At 47.0% G+C, this 19,158-nt stretch overlaps 1 long non-coding RNA gene across 1 annotated transcript in view; it reads right to left on the bottom strand.

Annotated features, from left to right (window-relative positions):
• LOC124021802 overlaps positions 1-18,644 on the bottom strand; it is a 45,906-nt gene extending 27,262 nt beyond the window's left edge. The window contains exon 1 of the long non-coding RNA XR_006836313.1: positions 18,620-18,644. This is a non-coding gene — a long non-coding RNA (uncharacterized LOC124021802). The remainder of the gene's footprint in view (positions 1-18,619) is intronic.
• Positions 18,645-19,158: the final 514 nt, after the last annotated feature.

The following is a 19,158-nucleotide window of genomic DNA, read 5'->3' as shown; positions in this document are numbered from 1 at the left end:
CTCTAGGACACTAATCCCCATCTCTAGGACACTATCCCCATCTCTCATCTCTAGGACACTATCCACATCTCTCATCTCTAGGACACTATCCACATCTCTCATCTCTAGGACACTATCCACATCTCTAGGACACTATCCCCATCTCTCATCTCTTGGACACTATCCAAATCTCTAGGACACTATCCCCGTTCCTCATCTCTAGGACACTATCCTCATCTCTAGGACACTATCCTCATCTCTCATCTCTAGGACACTATCCCCATCTCTAGGACACTATCCCCATCTCTAGGACACTATCCCCATCTCTAGGACACTATCCACATCTCTAGGACACTATCCACTATCCACATCTCTAGGACACTATCCACATCTCTAGGACACTATCCACATCTCTAGGACACTATCCACATCTCTAGGACACTATCCACATCTCTCATCTCTAAGACACTATCCACATCTCTCATCTCTAAGACACTATCCTCATCTCTAGGACACTATCCACATCTCTCATCTCTAGGACACTATCCACATCTCTCATCTCTAAGACACTATCCACATCTCTCATCTCTAAGACACTATCCACATCTCTCATCTCTAAGACACTATCCACATCTCTAGGACACTATCCACATCTCTAGGACACTATCCACATCTCTCATCTCTAGGACACTATCCGCATCTCTAGGACACTATCTGCATCTCTCATCTCTAGGACACTATCTGCATCTCTCATCTCTAGGACACTATCTGCATCTCTCATCTCTAGGACACTATCTGCAGCTCTCATCTCTAGGACACTATCCACATCTCTAAGACACTATCCTCATCTCTAGGACACTATCCAAATCTCTCATCTCTAGGACACTATCCTTATCTCCAGGACACTATCGGGGTCTCTCATCTATGGGACACTATCCACATCCCTCATCTCCAGGACACTATCCCCGTTCCTCATCTCTAGGACACTATCCGCATCTCTAGGACACTAAATCAAATCAAATTTTATTTGTCACATACACATGGTTAGCAGATGTTAATGCGAGTGTAGCGAAATGCTTGTGCTTCTAGTTCCGACAATGCAGTGATTACTTGTTGGTTATCTAACTAACAATTCCAAAACTACTGTCTTATACACAGTGTAAGGGGATAAGGAATATGTACATAAGGATATATGAATGAGTGATGGTACAGAGCAGCATACAGTAGATGGTATCGAGTACAGTATATACATATGAGATGAGTGTGTAGACAAAGTAAACAAAGTGGCATAGTTAAAGTGGCTAGTGATACATGTATTACATAAGGATGCAGTCGATGATGTAGAGTACAGTATATACATATGCATATGAGATGAATAATGTAGGGTAAGTAACATTATATAAGGTAGCATTGTTTAAAGTGGCTAGTGATATATTTACATCATTTCCCATCAATTCCCATTATTAAAGTGGCTGGAGTTGGGTCAGTGTCAATGACAGTGTGTTGGCAGCAGCCACGCAATGTTAGTGGTGGCTGTTTAACAGTCTGATGGCCTTGAGATAGAAGCTGTTTTTCAGTCTCTCGGTCCCAGCTTTGATGCACCTGTACTGACCTCGCCTTCTGGATGATAGCGGGGTGAACAGGCAGTGGTTCGGTGGTTGATGTCCTTGATGATCTTTATGGCCTTCCTGTAACATCGGGTGGTGTAGGTGTCCTGGAGGGCAGGTAGTTTGCCTCCGGTGATGCGTTGTGCAGTCCTCACTACCCTCTGGAGAGCCTTACGGTTGAGGGCGGAGCAGTTGCCGTACCAGGCGGTGATACAGCCCGCCAGGATGCTCTCGATTGTGCATCTGTAGAAGTTTGTGAGTGCTTTTGGTGACAAGCCGAATTTCTTCAGCCTCCTGAGGTTGAAGAGGCGCTGCTGCGCCTTCTTCACGACGCTGTCAGTGTGAGTGGACCAATTCAGTTTGTCTGTGATGTGTATGCCGAGGAACTTAAAACTAGCTACCCTCTCCACTACTGTTCCATCGATGTGGATAGGGGGGTGTTCCCTCTGCTGTTTCCTGAAGTCCACAATCATCTCCTTAGTTTTGTTGACGTTGAGTGTGAGGTTATTTTCCTGACACCACACTCCGAGGGCCCTCACCTCCTCCCTGTAGGCCATCTCGTCGTTGTTGGTAATCAAGCCTACCACTGTTGTGTCGTCCGCAAACTTGATGATTGAGTTGGAGCGTGCGTGGCCACGCAGTCGTGGGTGAACAGGGAGTACAGGAGAGGGCTCAGAACGCACCCTTGTGGGGCCCCCGTGTTGAGGATCAGCGGGGAGGAGATGTTGTTGCCTACCCTCACCACCTGGGGGCGGCCCGTCAGGAAGTCCAGTACCCAGTTGCACACAGGGCGGGGTCGAGACCCAGGGTCTCGAGCTTGATGACGAGCTTGGAGGGTACTATGGTGTTGAATGCCGAGCTGTAGTCGATGAACAGCATTCTCACATAGGTATTCCTCTTGTCCAGGTGGGTTAGGGCAGTGTGCAGTGTGGTTGAGATTGCATCGTCTGTGGACCTATTTGGGCGGTAAGCAAATTGGAGTGGGTCTAGGGTGTCAGGTAGGGTGGAGGTGATATGGTCCTTGACTAGTCTCTCAAAGCACTTCATGATGACGGAAGTGAGTGCTACGGGGCGGTAGTCGTTTAGCTCAGTTACCTTAGCTTTCTTGGGAACAGGAACAATGGTGGCCCTCTTGAAGCATGTGGGAACAGCAGACTGGTATAGGGATTGATTGAATATGTCCGTAAACACACCGGCCAGCTGGTCTGCGCATGCTCGGAGGGCACGGCTGGGGATGCCGTCTGGGCCTGCAGCCTTGCGAGGGTTAACACGTTTAAATGTCTTACTCACCTCGGCTGCAGTGAAGGAGAGACTGCATGTTTCCGTTGCAGGCCGTGTCAGTGGCACTGTATTGTCCTCAAAGCGGGCAAAAAGTTATTTAGTCTGCCTGGGAGCAAGACATCCTGGTCCGTGACTGGGCTGGATTTCATCTTGTAGTCCGTGATTGACTGTAGACCCTGCCACATGCCTCTTGTGTCTGAGCCATTGAATTGAGATTCCACTTTGTCTCTGTACTGACGCTTAGCTTGTTTAATAGCCTTACGGAGGGAATAGCTGCACTGTTTGTATTCAGTCATGTTGCCAGACACCTTGCCCTGATTAAAAGCAGTGGTTCGCGCTTTCAGTTTCACGCGAATGCTGCCATCAATCCACGGTTTCTGGTTAGGGAATGTTTTTATCGTTGCTATGGGAACGACATCTTCAACGCACGTTCTAATGAACTCGCACACCGAATCAGCGTATTCGTCAATATTTCCATCTGATGCAATACGAAACATATCCCAGTCCACGTGATGGAAGCAGTCTTGGAGTGTAGAGTCAGCTTGGTCTGACCAGCGTTGGACAGACCTCAGCGTGGGGGCCTCTTGTTTTAGCTTCTGCCTGTAGGCAGGGATCAGCAAAATGGAGTCGTGGTCAGCTTTCCCAAAAGGGGGGCGGGGCAGGGCCTTATATGCGTCGCGGAAGTTAGAGTAACAATGATCCAAGGTTTTACCACCCTGGTTGCGCAATCGATATGCTGATAAAATTTAGGGAGTCCTGTTTTCAGATTAGCTTTGTTAAAATCCCCAGCTACAATGAATGCAGCCTCCGGATAAATGGTTTCCAGTTTGCAAAGAGTTAAATAAAGTTCGTTCAGAGCCATCGATGTGTCTGCTTGGGGGGGGATATATACGGCTGTGATTATAATCGAAGAGAATTCTCTTGGAAGATAATGCAGTCTACATTTGATTGTGAGGAATTCTAAATCAGGTGAACAGAAGGATTTGAGTTCCTGTATGTTTCCTTCATCACACCATGTCCCATAAGTCATGAGGCATACGCCCCCGCCACTCTTCTTACCAGAGAGATGTATGTTTCTGTCGGCGCGATGCGTGGAGAAACCCGTTGGCTGCACCGCCCTGGATAGCGTCTTCCCAGTAAGCCATGTTTCCGTGAAGCAGAGAACGTTGCAGTCTCTGATGTCCCTCTGGAATGCCACCCTTGCTCGGATTTCGTCAACCTTGTTGTCGAGAGACTGGACATTGGCAAGAAGAATGCTGGGAAGTGGTGCGCGATGTGCCCTTTTTCGGAGTCTGGCCAGAACACCGCCTCGTTTCCCTCTTTTTCGGAGTCGTTTCCTTGGGTCGCTGCATGCGATCCATTCCGTTGTCCTGTTTGTAAGGCAGAACACAGGATCCGCGTCGCGGAAAACATATTCTTGGTCGTACTGATGGTGAATTGACGCTGATCTTATATTCAGTAGTTCTTCTCAACTGTATGTAATGAAACCTAAGATGACCTGGGGTACTAATGTAAGAAATAACACGTAAAAAAACAAAAAACTGCATAGTTTCCTAGGAACGCGAAGCGAGGCGGCCATCTCAGTCGGCGCCGGAAGACACTATCCGCATCTCCAGGACACTATCCACATCTCTAGGACACTATCCCCGTTCCTCATCTCTAGCACACTATCCTCATCTCTAGGACACTATCCACATCTCTCATCTCTAGGACACTATCCACATCTCTCATCTCTAGGACACTCTCCACATCTCTAGGACACTATCCACATCTCTCATCTCCAGGACACTATTCACATCTCCAGGACACTATCCACATCTATCATCTATAGGACACTATTCACATCTCTCATCTCTAGGACACTATCCACATCTCTCATCTATAGGACACTATCCACATCTCTCATCTATAGGACACTATCCACATCTCTCATCTCCAGGACACTATCCACATCTCTCATCTATAGGACACTATCCACATCTCTCATCTCTAGGACACTATCCACATCTCTCATCTCTAGGACACTATCCACATCTCTCATCTATAGGACACTATCCACATCTCTCATCGATAGGACACTATCCACATCTCCAGGACACTATCCTCATCTCTCATCTATAGGACACTATCCACATCTCTCATCTATAGGACACTATCCACATCTCCAGGACACTATCCTCATCTCTCATCTATAGGACACTATCCTCATCTCTCATCTATAGGACACTATCCTCATCTCTCATCTATAGGACACTATCCACATCTCTCATCTATAGGACACTATCCACATCTCTCATCTCCAGGACACTATCCACATCTCTCATCTCTAGGACACTATCCACATCTCCAGGACACTATCCACATCTCCAGGACACTATCCACATCTCTCATCTATAGGACACTATCCACATCTGTCATCTCCAGGACACTATCCACATCTCCAGGACACTATCCACATCTCTCATCTATAGGACACTATCCACATCTCCAGGACACTATCCACATCTCTAGGACACTATCCACATCTCTAGGACACTATCCACATCTCTAGGACACTATCCTCATCTGTCATCTCCAGGACACTATCCACATCTCCAGGACACTATCCACATCTCCAGGACACTATCCACATCTCTCATCTATAGGACACTATCCACATCTCTCATCTCTAGGACACTATCCACATCTCCAGGACACTATCCACATCTCCAGGACACTATCCACATCTCTCATCTATAGGACACTATCCACATCTCCAGGACACTATCCACATCTCTTATCTATAGGACACTATCCACATCTCTCATCTCCAGGACACTATCCACATCTCCAGGACAATATCCACATCTCTCATCTCCAGGACACTATCCACATCTCTCATCTCCAGGACACTATCCACATCTCTCATCTCTAGGACACTATCCACATCTCTCATCTATAGGACACTATCCACATCTCTCATCTCTAGGACACTATCCACATCTCTCATCTATAGGACACTATCCACATCTCTCATCTCCAGGACACTATCCACATCTCTCATCTCTAGGACACTATCCACATCTCTCATCTATAGGACACTATCCACATCTCTCATCTCTAGGACACTATCCACATCTCTCATCTATAGGACACTATCCACATCTCTCATCTCCAGGACACTATCCACATCTCCAGGACACTATCCACATCTCTCATCTCCAGGACACTATCCACATCTCTCATCTCTAGGACACTATCCACATCTCCAGGACACTATCCACATCTCTCATCTCTAGGACACTATCCACATCTCTCATCTCTAGGACACTATCCACATCTCTAGGACACTATCCACATCTCTAGGACACTATCCACATCTCTCATCTCCAGGACACTATTCACATCTCCAGGACACTATCCACATCTCTCATCTATAGGACACTATTCACATCTCTCATCTCTAGGACACTATCCACATCTCTCATCTCTAGGACACTATCCACATCTCTCATCTATAGGACACTATTCACATCTCTCATCTCTAGGACACTATCCACATCTCTCATCTATAGGACACTATCCACATCTCTCATCTCCAGGACACTATCCACATCTCTCATCTCTAGGACACTATCCACATCTCTCATCTCCAGGACACTATCCACATCTCTCATCTCTAGGACACTATCCACATCTCTCATCTCTAGGACACTATCCACATCTCTCATCTCTAGGACACTATCCACATCTCCAGGACACTATCCACATCTCTCATCTCTAGGACACTATCCACATCTCTCATCTCTAGGACACTATCCACATCTCTCATCTCTAGGACACTATCCACATCTCTCATCTCCAGGACACTATCCTCATCTCTCATCTCTAGGACACTATCCACATCTCTCATCTCTAGGACACTATCCACATCTCTCATCTCTAGGACACTATCCACATCTCTCATCTCTAGGACACTATCCACATCTCTCATCTCTAGGACACTATCCACATCTCTCATCTCCAGGACTCTATCCACATCTCTCATCTCTAGGACACTATCCACATCTCCAGGACACTATCCACATCTCTCAGCTATAGGACACTATCCACATCTCTCATCTATAGGACACTATCCTCATCTCTCATCTATAGGACACTATCCACATCTCTCATCTCCAGGACACTATCCACATCTCTCATCTCTAGGACACTATCCACATCTCCAGGACACTATCCACATCTCTCATCTATAGGACACTATCCACATCTCTCATCTATAGGACACTATCCACATCTCCAGGACACTATCCACATCTCTAGGACACTATCCACATCTGTCATCTCCAGGACACTATCCACATCTCCAGGACACTATCCACATCTCCAGGACACTATCCACATCTCTCATCTCTAGGACACTATCCACATCTCCAGGACACTATCCACACCTCCAGGACACTATCCACATCTCTCATCTCCAGGACACTATCCACATCTCTCATCTCCAGGACACTATCCACATCTCTCATCTCCAGGACACTATCCACATCTCTCATCTCTAGGACACTATCCACATCTCTCATCTCCAGGACACTATCCACATCTCTCATCTCCAGGACACTATCCACATCTCTCATCTATAGGACACTATCCACATCTCCAGGACACTATCCACATCTCTCATCTATAGGACACTATCCACATCTCCAGGACACTATCCACATCTCTCATTTATAGGACACTATCCACATCTCTCATCTATAGGACACTATCCACATCTCCAGGACACTATCCACATCTCTCATCTATAGGACACTATCCACATCTCTCATCTCTAGGACACTATCCACATCTCCAGGACACTATCCACATCTCCAGGACACTATCCACATCTCTCATCTATAGGACACTATCCACATCTCCAGGACACTATCCACATCTCTTATCTATAGGACACTATCCACATCTCTCATCTCCAGGACACTATCCACATCTCCAGGACAATATCCACATCTCTCATCTCCAGGACACTATCCACATCTCTCATCTCCAGGACACTATCCACATCTCTCATCTCTAGGACACTATCCACATCTCTCATCTATAGGACACTATCCACATCTCTCATCTCTAGGACACTATCCACATCTCTCATCTATAGGACACTATCCACATCTCTCATCTCCAGGACACTATCCACATCTCCAGGACACTATCCACATCTCTCATCTCCAGGACACTATCCACATCTCTCATCTCTAGGACACTATCCACATCTCCAGGACACTATCCACATCTCTCATCTCTAGGACACTATCCACATCTCTCATCTCTAGGACACTATCCACATCTCTAGGACACTATCCACATCTCTAGGACACTATCCACATCTCTCATCTCCAGGACACTATTCACATCTCCAGGACACTATCCACATCTCTCATCTATAGGACACTATTCACATCTCTCATCTCTAGGACACTATCCACATCTCTCATCTCTAGGACACTATCCACATCTCTCATCTATAGGACACTATTCACATCTCTCATCTCTAGGACACTATCCACATCTCTCATCTATAGGACACTATCCACATCTCTCATCTCCAGGACACTATCCACATCTCTCATCTCTAGGACACTATCCACATCTCTCATCTCCAGGACACTATCCACATCTCTCATCTCTAGGACACTATCCACATCTCTCATCTCTAGGACACTATCCACATCTCTCATCTCTAGGACACTATCCACATCTCCAGGACACTATCCACATCTCTCATCTCTAGGACACTATCCACATCTCTCATCTCTAGGACACTATCCACATCTCTCATCTCTAGGACACTATCCACATCTCTCATCTCCAGGACACTATCCTCATCTCTCATCTCTAGGACACTATCCACATCTCTCATCTCTAGGACACTATCCACATCTCTCATCTCTAGGACACTATCCACATCTCTCATCTCTAGGACACTATCCACATCTCTCATCTCTAGGACACTATCCATCTCTCATCTCCAGGACTCTATCCACATCTCTCATCTCTAGGACACTATCCACATCTCCAGGACACTATCCACATCTCTCAGCTATAGGACACTATCCATCTCTCATCTATAGGACACTATCCTCATCTCTCATCTATAGGACACTATCCACATCTCTCATCTCCAGGACACTATCCACATCTCTCATCTCTAGGACACTATCCACATCTCCAGGACACTATCCACATCTCTCATCTATAGGACACTATCCACATCTCTCATCTATAGGACACTATCCACATCTCCAGGACACTATCCACATCTCTAGGACACTATCCACATCTGTCATCTCCAGGACACTATCCACATCTCCAGGACACTATCCACATCTCCAGGACACTATCCACATCTCTCATCTCTAGGACACTATCCACATCTCCAGGACACTATCCACACCTCCAGGACACTATCCACATCTCTCATCTCCAGGACACTATCCACATCTCTCATCTCCAGGACACTATCCACATCTCTCATCTCCAGGACACTATCCACATCTCTCATCTCTAGGACACTATCCACATCTCTCATCTCCAGGACACTATCCACATCTCTCATCTCCAGGACACTATCCACATCTCTCATCTATAGGACACTATCCACATCTCCAGGACACTATCCACATCTCTCATCTATAGGACACTATCCACATCTCCAGGACACTATCCACATCTCTCATCTATAGGACACTATCCACATCTCTCATCTATAGGACACTATCCACATCTCCAGGACACTATCCACATCTCTCATCTATAGGACACTATAGTAGCTCCAAAGACCTCCACTGTTGACAGGCTTCAATGAACAGAAAAGGAACAGAATAAAACAGTTTCCACTCTGATGATTTGGATCTTTTTAATAACTGTAAAATGCGCCTGAGGAAAAACCCATCAAACCTGACCTGCATGAAGATTGGCTGAACGGCAACGACAAACAAGAGAAAGATCATCTGTTTTGAAAAGTCAGAGTTATTTAAGATAAATGCAGGGTCGAAGTGACATTTACAACATTGACTGGAGGCTAAACAGGTGTGTGTGTGTGTGTGTGTGTGTGTGTGTGTGTGTGTGTGTGTGTGTGTGTTGTCTGATTGGTGAGATGACATTTTCAAACGCGAACAGAGAGAGAGAGATAGAGAGATGTGAGGGATTCTGGGACGGTGAACAGCAAAGCTGATAGTGTGATGGATCAGAACGTGTCAATTACCCTTGACTTCGTCTACATCTTGTTGTGTTACAGCCTGAATTCAAAATGGATTACATTGATTTGTTTTCTCTCACCCATCTACACACAATACCCCATGAATTATTATTCTTTTTTAAATACAGAAATCTCATTTATAGAAGTGTTCACACCTGGGTCAATACTTCGTAAAAGCACCTTTGGGGGCGATTGCAGCTGAGTCGTCTTGGGGAAGTCTGGATCAGCTTTGAGTCGTCTTGGGGATGTCTGGATCAACTTTGAGTCGTCTTGGGGAAGTCTGGATCAGCTTTGAGTCGTCTTGGGGATGTCTGGATCAGCTTTGAGTCGTCTTGGGGATGTCTGGATCAGCTTTGAGTCGTCTTGGGGAAGTCTGGATCAGCTTTGAGTCGTCTTGGGGATGTCTGGATCAGCTTGGAGTCGTCTTGGGGATGTCTGGATCAGCTTGGAGTCGTCTTGGGGATGTCTGGATCAGCTTGGAGTCGTCTTGGGGATGTCTGGATCAGCTTGGAGTCGTCTTGGGGATGTCTGGATCAGCTTGGAGTCGTCTTGGGGATGTCTGGATCAGCTTGGAGTCGTCTTGGGGATGTCTGGATGAGCTTTCAGTCGTCTTGGGGAAGTCTGGATCAGCTTTGAGTGGTCTTGGGGAAGTCTGGATCAGCTTTGAGTCGTCTTGGGGAAGTCTGGATCAGCTTTGAGTCGTCTTGGGGATGTCTGGATCAGCTTTGAGTGGTCTTGGGGATGTCTGGATCAGCTTTGAGTGGTCTTGGGGAAGTCTGGATCAGCTTTGAGTCGTCTTGGGGATGTCTGGGTCAAGCTTTGAGTCGTCTTGGTGATGTCTGGATCAGCTTTGAGTCGTCTTGGTGATGTCTGGATCAGCTTTGAGTCGTCTTGGTGATGTCTGGATCAGCTTTGAGTCGTTTTGGGGAAGTCTGGATCAGCTTTGAGTGGGCCACTCAATGACACATTCTAGTTCTGAAGCCATTCCAGTGTTGCTTGGCTGCGGCTCGGGGTCATTGTCCTGTTGGAACGTATATCCTCACCCCAGTCTAAGGTTGTTCGCACTCTGAAGCAGGTTCTGTGCCTGTATTTGGCTCCATTCACTGTTTCCTCTATCCTTACCAGTCTCCCAGTCCCTGCAGCTGAAAAGCATCCCCATAGTATGATGCTGCCACCACCATGCTTCACGGTAGGGATGGTGTTAGACAGGTGATGAGCTGTGCCTGATTGTATTCAGACCAAAGAGTTCCATTTCAGTCTGATCAGACCACAGGATATTTTGCCTTATGCTCAGTATTTCACAGGACTTGTTTTGAAAACACCATATTTGATGTAATTTGTCTTATTCTCAGGAGTGGCTTCCGTCTGGCCACTCTCCCATAAAGCCCAGATTGGTGAAGTTCTGTAGAGACTGGTTCTCCCAACTCAGCCATTGGGGTTTTTGGTCAACTCCCTGACCAAGGTCCTTCTTGCCCGGATGCTCAGTTTGGTCGGACACTAGCTCTAGGCAGAGTCTGGTTAGTTCCATATTTGTTAAATTTCCCAATACTGGAGACCACTGTGCTCTTGAAAACTTTCAACACTCTAGAAATTGTTTTATACCCTTCCACAGATACACTACATGATCAAAAGCATGTTGACATCACATACTGCTCATCAAACATCTTATTCCAAAATCATGGGCATTAATATGGAGTTGGTACCCCTTTGCTGCTATAACAGACTCCACTCCTCTGGGAAGACTTTCCACTAGAACATTGCTGAGGACTTGCTTCCATTCAGCCACAAGAGTATTATTGATGTCTGGCACTGATGTTGGGTGATTAGGCCTGGCTCGCAGCTCGGCGTTCCAATTCATCCTAAAGGTGTTCGATGGGGTTGAGGTCAGGCTCTGTGCAGGCCCAGTCACGTTCTTCCACACCGATCGCGACAAACAATTTCTATATGGACCTTGCTTTGTGCACAGGACCACAGAAATTCATTTCATGAAGTTCCCAACGAACAGTTCTTGTGCTGATTTTGCTTCCAGGGGCCGTTTGGAACTCGGGAGCCAGTGTTGCAACCGTGGACAGACGAGTTTTAGGCACTTTGTGCTTCAACTTGTGTGGCCTACCATTTCACAGGTCAACGGTTGTTGCTCCTAGACAGTTCCACTTCACAATAACAGCACTTACAGTTGACCAGGGGTAGCTCTAGGTGGGGAGAAATTTGACGCACTGACTTGTTGGAAAGGTGGCATCCTATGACGGTGCAGCATTGAAAGTCACTGAGCTCTTCAGTAAGGCCATTCTACTACCAATGTTTGTCTATGGAGATTGCATGGCTGTATGGAGATGTATGGCTGAACTGGCCAAATCCACTCATTTGAAGGGGTGTCCACATACTGCTGTCTATATAGTGTATCTGATTCCTCACAGTTCTATCCGTGAGATCAAGGGACAGTTTCTCCAGTTCCTCCGACTTCATGGTATAGTTCCTGCTCTGACATGCACTGTCAGCTGTGGGACCTTATATAGAGACAGGTGTGGTTCTTTTGTATTGGTCACAGGTGGACTCCAGTCAAGTTGTGGATGATCAAAGGAAATTGGATCCACCTGAGCTCAATTTGGAGTTGTCATAACAAAGGGATTGAATACTACATTTACATTTACATTTAAGTCATTTAGCAATATGTAAATGAGATATTTCTCTATTGCATTTTCAACAAATGAGCTAAAATGTCAATGTCATCCATTTTGAATTCAGGCTGTAACAACATCATGTGGAATAAGTCAAGGGGTGTGAAACATTCTGAAGGTGCTGGATTTATTTCTCTGTGGTTGTGTGTGTTAATACTCTATTTTCTGTTGTATGGCATAGTTATAGTGAATGAGTGTGTGTAGGCTTGTTTGTGTATGGTGTGCGTATGGTGTGTGTGTGGTGTGTGTGTGGTGTGTGTGTATGGTGTGTGTGTGTATGGTGTGTGTGTGTATGGTGTGTGTGTGTATGGTGTGTGTGTGTATGGTGTGTGTGTGTATGGTGTGTGTGTGTATGGTGTGTGTGTGTATGTATGTGTATGGTGTGTGTATGTGTATGGTGTGTATGGTGTGTGTGTATGTGTATGGTGTGTGTGTATGTGTGTGGTGTGTGTGTATGTGTGTGTGTATGGTGTGTGTGTGTATGTATGTGTATGGTGTGTGTGTGTGTATGGTGTGTGTGAGGTGTGTGTGAGGTTAGGGTCTTGCTGTGGTGGTAGTTTAATTAAAATGAGTGGATAAACAGGTTATGACCGAGAGCCTGCTGGACATCACCGTCATAGTAACAACCAGGCACCACAGACAATCTGCTGGACGTCATAGTAACAACCAGACACCACAGACGGCCTGCTGGACGTCATAGTAACAACCAGACACCACAGACAACCTGCTGGACGTCATAGTAACAACCAGGCACCACAGACAGCCTGCTGGACATCACTGTCATAGTAACAACCAGACACCACAGACGGCCTGCTGGACGTCATAGTAACAACCAGGCACCACAGACAACCTGCTGGACGTCATAGTAACAACCAGGCACCACAGACAGCCTGCTGGACGTCATAGTAACAACCAGGCACCACAGACAGCCTGCTGGATGTCATAGTAACAACCAGGCACCACAGACAGCCTGCTGGACGTCGTAGTAACAACCAGGCACCACAGACGGCCTGCTGGACGTCATAGTAACAACCAGGCACCACAGACAGCCTGCGTACCAAATGGATACTCCAGATTACCTATAGAGTGCAGTAGGTTTGTAGTGCACTATGTAGGGAACATGGCCTAAGCATAGGAGAGCGAGAGGGAGAGAAAGAGGGAGAGAAAGAGGGAGAGAAAGAGGGAGAGAAAGAGGGAGAGAAAGAGGGAGAGAAAGAGGGAGAGAGAGAAAGAGGGAGAGAGAGAAAGAGGGAGAGAGAGAAAGAGGGAGAGAGAGAAAGAGGGAGAGAGAGAAAGAGGGAGAGAGAGAAAGAGGGAGAGAGAGAAAGAGGGAGAGAGAGAAAGAGGGAGAGAGAGAAAGAGGGAGAGAGAGAAAGAGGGAGAAAGAGAAAGAGGGAGAGAGAGAAAGAGGGAGAGAGAGAAAGAGGGAGAGAGAGAAAGAGGGAGAGAGAGAGAGAGAGGGGGAGAGAGAGGGAGAGAGGGAGAGAGAGAGAGAGAGAGGGAGAGAGAGGGAGAGAGAGGGGAGAGAGAAAGAGGGAGAGAGAGAGAGAGAGGGAGAGAAAGAGGGAGAGAGAGAGAGAGGAGAGAGGGAGAGAAAGAGAGAGAGAGAGGGAGAGAAAGAGGGAGAGAGAGAGGGAGAGAGAGAGGGAGAGAGAGAGGGAATAAAGAGAGAGGGAGAGAAAGAGGGACAAGTGATTGAGTGTTTCCAGAACCTTCAATAAACTCAGCCTCTCAGAGAGAGAGAGTGTTTACCAGAACCTTCATTAAACTCAGCCTCTCAGCCTCTCAGAGAGAGAGAGAGTGTTTCCAGAACCTTCATTAAACTCAGCCACTCAGAGAGAGAGAGAGAGAGAGTGTTTCCAGAACCTTCATTAAACTCAGCCACTCAGAGAGAGAGAGAGAGTGTTTCCAGAACCTTCATTAAACTCAGCCTCTCAGTGTTTGGATATTTATTTACTAGACAACTAATTTGAATAAACCAATTACACGCCATTCAGATGACAGAATGGTCTGCTACAGTCAAGACACAGCTAGCTGGAGAAAACACCAACAAAACTAATCACTGTTCTTTATTTTCTCCTGGGGGGGGACTGTTGATATAGAGTAGGTGAAAGACAGAAATAGAGGATGAGAGAGAGACTAAGAGAAAGAGCAGGAGGGGAAGAGTGAGAAGAGAAAGAGAGGGGAGAGAAGAGAGGGGGAGAGAGAGAAAGGAGAGAGTAAGTGAGACAGGAGAGAGAGGAGAGAGTAAGCGAGAGAGGAGAGAGAGGAGAGAGAGAAAGGAGAGAGTAAGCGAGAGAGGAGAGAGAGGAGAGAGTAAGCGAGAGAGGAGAGAGTAAGCGAGAGAGGAGAGAGAGGAGAGAGTAAGCGGGAGAGGAGAGAGAGGAGAGAGTAAGCGAGAGAGAGGAGAGAGAGGAGAGAGAGACAGGAGAGAGTAAGCGAGACAGAGAGAGACTAAGAGAAAGAGCAGGAGGGGAAGAGAGAGAAAGGAGAGAGTAAGCGAGAGAGGAGAGAGAGAGAAAGGAGAGAGTAGAGCGAGAGAGAGAGAGAGAGAGAAAGGAGAGAGTAAGCGGAGAGAGGAGAGAGAGAGAAAGGAGAGAGTAAGCGAGAGAGTGAGCGAGAGAGGAGAGAGAGAAAGGAGGAGTAAGCGAGAGAGGAGAGAGAGAAAGGAGAGAGTAAGCGAGAGAGGAGAGAGAGAAAGGAGAGAAGTAAGCGAGAGAGGAGAGAGAGAAAGAGAGAGGGAGAGAGAGAAAGGAGAGAGTGCGAGAGAGGAGAGAGAGAAAGGAGAGAGTAAGCGAGAGAGGAGAGAGAGAGGAGAGAGTAAGCGAGAGAGGAGAGAGAGAAAGAGAGAGAGAGAGACGAGAAAGAGGAGAGAGAGAAAAGGAGAGAGAAAGAGAGGAGAGAAGCGAGAGTAAGCGGAGAGAGAGAAAGGAGAGAGTAGCGAGAGAGGAGAGAGAGGAGAGAGAGAGAGAAAGGAGAGAGTAAGCGAGAGAGGAGGAGAGAAAGAGAGAGAGTAAGCAGAGAGGAGAGAGAGAAAGGAGAGAGTAAGCGAGAGAGTAAGAGAAAGGAGAGAGTAAGAGAGAAAGGAGAGAGTAAGAGAGAGAGGAGAGAGAGAAAGGAGAGAGTAAGCGAGAGAGAGAGAGAAAGGAGAGAGTAAGCGAGAGAGGAGAGAGGAGAGAAGGAGAGAGTAAGCGAGAGTAGCGAGAGAGAAAGGAGAGAGTAAGCGAGAGTAGCGAGAGGAGAGAGTAAGGAGAGAGAAAGGAGAGAGTAAGCGAGAGAGGAGAGAGAGAGAAAGAGAGAGAGAAGGAGAGAGTAAGCGAGAGAGGAGAGAGAGAAAGGAGAGAGTAAGTGAGAGAGTAGAGAGAGAGAGAGAGAGAGAGAAAGGAGAGAGTAAGAGAAGCGAGAGAGGAGAGAGAGAGAAAGAGAGAGGAGAGAGTAAGCGAGAGAGAAAGAGAGAAGCGAGAGAGAAGAGAAGCAGAGAGTAGGAGAGAGAGAGAGAGAAAGGAGAGAGTAAGCGAGAGAGGAGAGAGAGAGGAGAGAGTAAGCGAGAGAGGAGAGAGAGAAAGGAGAGAGTAAGTGAGAGAGGAGAGAGAGAAAGGAGAGGAGTAAGTGAGAGAAAGAGAGAGGAGAGAGAGAAAGAGAGAGTAAGAGAGAGGAGAGAAGAGAGGAGAGAGAAAGGAGAGAGGAGAGAGAGAAAGGAGAGAGTAAGCGAGAGAGTAAGCGAGAGAGAGAGAGAAGGAGAGAGAGGAGAGAGTAAGCGAGAGAGGAGAGAGAGAGAGAAGGAGAGAGAGAGAGAGAGAGGAGAGAGAAGCGAGAGAGAGAGAGAGAAGCGAGAGAGGAGAGAGTAAGCGAGAGAGGAGAGAGACTAAGAGAAAGAGCAGGAGAAGAGAGAGAAGGAGAGAGGCGAGAGAGGAGGAGAGAAAGAGAGAGTAGCGAGAGAGAGAGAGTAAGCGAAAGAGGAGAGAGAGAGAAAGGAGAGAGTAAGCGAGAGAGGAGAGAGACAGGAGAGAGAGGAGAGAGTAAGCGAGAGAGAGAGAGAAAGGAGAGAGTAAGCGAGAGAGGAGAGAGTAAGCGAAAGAGGGAGAGAGAAGAGAGAGCGAGAGAGGAGAGAGTAAGCGAAAGAGGAGAGAGAGAAAGGAGAGAGTAAGCGAGAGAGAGAGAGTAAGCGAAGAGGAGAGAGTAAGCGAGAGAGGAGAGAAAGGAGAGAGGAGAGAGTAAGCGAGAGAGGAGAGAGACTAAGAGAAGAGCAGGAGGGAGGAGAGAGAGAAAGGAGAGAGTAAGCGAGAGAGGAGAGAGAGAAAGGAGAGAGAAAGCGAGAGAGTAAGCGAGAGTAGCGAGAGAAAGGAGAGAGTAAGCGAGAGAGAGAGAGAGAGAAAGAGAGAGAGTAAGCGAGAGAGAGAGAGAGAAAGAGAGAGAGTAAGCGAGAGAGAGAGAGAGAAAGGAGAGAGTGAGAGAGAGAGAGAGAGGAGAGAGAGAAAGGAGAGAGAAAAGGAGAGAGTAAGCGAGAGAGAGAGAGAGAGAGGAAAGGAGAGAGTAAGCGAGAGAGAGAGAGAGAGAAAGGAGAGAGTAAGCGAGAGAGAGAGGAGAGAGAGAAAGGAGAGAGAGTAAGCGAGAGAGGAGAGAGAGAAAGGAGAGAGTAAGCGAGAGAGAGAAAGGAGAGAGTAAGCGAGAGAGAGAGGAGAGAGAGAAAGGAGAGAGTAAGCGAGAGAGAGAAAGGAGAGAGAGAGAGAGAGAAAGGAGAGAGTAAGCGAGAGAGAGAGGAGAGAAAGGAGAGAGTAAGAGAGAGAGGAGAGAGAGAGAAAGGAGAGAGTAAGCGAGAGAGAGAGAAAGGAGAGAGAGAGAGAGGAGAGAAAAAGGAGAGAGTAAGCGAGAGAGAAAGGAGAGAGTAAGCGAGAGAGAAAGGAGAGAGTAGCGAGAGAGAAGAGAGAGAAAGGAGAGAGTAGAGAGAGAAAGAGAGAGGAGAGAGCGAGAGAAAAGGAGAGAGTAAGCGAGAGAGAAGAGAGAAAGAAGAGAGAAGAGAGAGAGAAAGAGAGAGAGTAAGCGAGAGAGAGAGGAGAGAGAGAAAGGAGAGAGAGAGGAGAGAGAAAAAAGAGAGAGAGAGAGAGAGGAGAGAAAGGAGAGAGTAAGCGAGAGAGAGAGAGGAGAGAGAGAAGAGAGAGGCGAGAGAGAGAGGGAGAGAGAGAAAGGAGAGAGTAAGCGAGAGAGAGAGGAGAGGGAAAGGAGAGAGTAAGCGAGAGAGAGAGGGAGAGAGAGAGAGTAAGCGAGAGAGAGAGAGGAGAGGGAAAGGAGAGAGTAAGCGAGAGAGAGAGGAGAGAGAGAAAGGAGAGAGTAAGCGAGAGAGAGAGGAGAGAGAGAAAGGAGAGAGTAAGCGAGAAAGAGAGGAGAGAGAGAGAGCGTAAGCGAGAGAGAGAGGAGAGAGAGTAAGGAGAGAGTAAGCGAGAGAGAGAGGAGAGGGAAAGGAGAGAGTAAGCGAGAGAGAGAGGAGAGAGAGAGAGAGTAAGCGAGAGAGAGAGAGGAGAGGGAAAGGAGAGAGTAAGCGAGAGAGAGAGGAGAGAGAGAAAGGAGAGAGTAAGCGAGAGAGAGAGGAGAGAGAGTAAGGAGAGAGTAAGCGAGAAAGAGAGGAGAGAGAGAGATCTCTGTATTGTTAATATTTCACTGTTGTTTATTATCTACTTCACTTGCTACAGGCAATGTAAACATGTTTCCCATGACAATAAAACCCTTAAATTGAATTTGAATTGAGAGAAACAGACAGAGAGAGAGAGAGTGTAAGACAGACAGATGGGCTGGCTGGATGGTACCTATGAGAGGTTACCCACAACATTCCTTACCCTTTTCCCATCATCCCCTGCTTCCTGGACATCACGTTGGTCTAAAACAACAAGAGAGGTGACCATCAGAAAACACAATGAAGTGACAGACAGATGGAGAGAGGAAGAGAGCTCTGTGTGTCGCTTCTCTGAAGGTTATCTAGCAGGACAGTTGTCTACTGGTGTGTCGCTTCTCTAAAGGTTATCTAGCAGGACAGTTGTCTACTGGTGTGTCGCTTCTCTAAAGGTTATCTAGCAGGACAGTTGTCTAGTTGTGTGTCGCTTCTCTAAAGGTTATCTAGCAGACAGTTGTCACAATGTGTGTTGCTTCTCTAAAGGTTATCTAGCAGGACAGTTGTCTAGTTGTGTGTTGCTTCTCTAAAGGTTATCTAGCAGGACAGTTGTCTACTGGTGTGTCGCTTCTCTAAAGGTTATCTAGCAGGACAGTTGTCTAGTGGTGTGTTGCTTCTCTAAAGGTTATCTAGCAGGACAGTTGTCTACTGGTGTGTCGCTTCTCTAAAGGTTATCTAGCAGGACAGTTGTCTAGTTGTGTGTTGCTT

This window comes from Oncorhynchus gorbuscha, unplaced genomic scaffold (genome assembly GCF_021184085.1).
Source record: "Oncorhynchus gorbuscha isolate QuinsamMale2020 ecotype Even-year unplaced genomic scaffold, OgorEven_v1.0 Un_scaffold_1216, whole genome shotgun sequence".
NCBI lineage: Eukaryota > Metazoa > Chordata > Actinopteri > Salmoniformes > Salmonidae > Oncorhynchus > Oncorhynchus gorbuscha.
The sequence above is the reverse complement of the archived record's forward strand: the minus strand, read 5'-3'. Positions and strand labels throughout refer to the sequence as shown.